A 1,134-nucleotide genomic window follows, 5' to 3' on the forward strand; every position below is an offset into this window, starting at 1 on the left:
CCTAAATCCTTAAATTTACTGTAGAGTTAAATAATAATAATAAAATTTCATTTCCTGGCGTCCTCATTGATACGTCCAATAATACTTTTAATACTTCTGTATATAAAAAAACCAACGAGCATAAACTCCAGCCTCCTGAACTTTAAAAGTGAGTGCTCACAAAGGTACAAAATAGCCATAAAAAAATGTTATTAAATCGCACTAAAATGGTATCATCCACAAAAAAGCATTACTAATTAAAATAAAAAAAAAACATTAAACCAGTAATCATCAACAATCATTTTCCTAATTACATCGTTGATGAAGAAATAAAACGGATGCTACAATTCCTTGAAAGCCTAATAATAATATTAGCCAACCCCGCATTGCTAACCCCATTAATATATTTTATCAAAATCAAATGACACCTTACTTCAGAATCGAAGAAAACGCAATTTAAAATATACGTAGATATTTGACGCCTTTTGACAGTAATTCTTAAATTAAATTTGTTATTTACTACAAGAAGTTTAGAACACAAAACCCTGTGATTAGAAACTCCTCACCGACTATAAAAACATTGGAACAAACCAATGAAGTGTATAAATTCAAATGCTCTATGGGAGAATGTAAAAAAAAGGCTTCCTTCAGTCTTGACAGACTATGAATACCCACTGTAAGGGTGCCTACACGCGTGAAATTTGTGTGGCAAGAGTTGCGCAATCTCCAACCACGCCTCTCCTGAGTCAACATTGTTGCATACCAGTGGCAAGTTGAGGTACAGGACGACTGGAAACAATGCCGAGATGAGCGGAGAGCACATACAGCGCCTAGAATTCCCAAATGGTCACCCACATGGTATTAGCCAGGCTCAACGTTGCTTAACTTCGGTGATCTGACGAGAACCGGTGTGTCAACGTGATTATGCCGTACTTGGGAGAATGTAACTCCGAAAATAATACATACATTGGGCATACAACGACAACGCTGTCCCAGCGAATAACCATGCATCTAAATAATACTAGTTCTATATATAAACATTCGATAAAAGAACATAACTGGCCCCCTCCTCCAATCTTAGAAAGGTCCTCGTTGACAACATAAAAATTATACAACATGAAAATAATATTAAAAAATTAAAAATTCTTATAGCGT

General features: G+C 35.3%; 1 pseudogene; it reads right to left on the reverse strand.

Annotated features, from left to right (window-relative positions):
* Positions 1-797: 797 nt before the first annotated feature.
* Positions 798-914, reverse strand: LOC145259379 (5S ribosomal RNA; annotated as a pseudogene).
* Between the last annotated feature and the right edge of the window lie 220 nt (positions 915-1,134).

Source organism: Euprymna scolopes, chromosome 34 (genome assembly GCF_053919585.1).
Source record: "Euprymna scolopes isolate OS-2025 chromosome 34, ASM5391958v1, whole genome shotgun sequence".
NCBI classification, from domain to species: Eukaryota; Metazoa; Mollusca; class Cephalopoda; order Sepiida; family Sepiolidae; genus Euprymna; species Euprymna scolopes.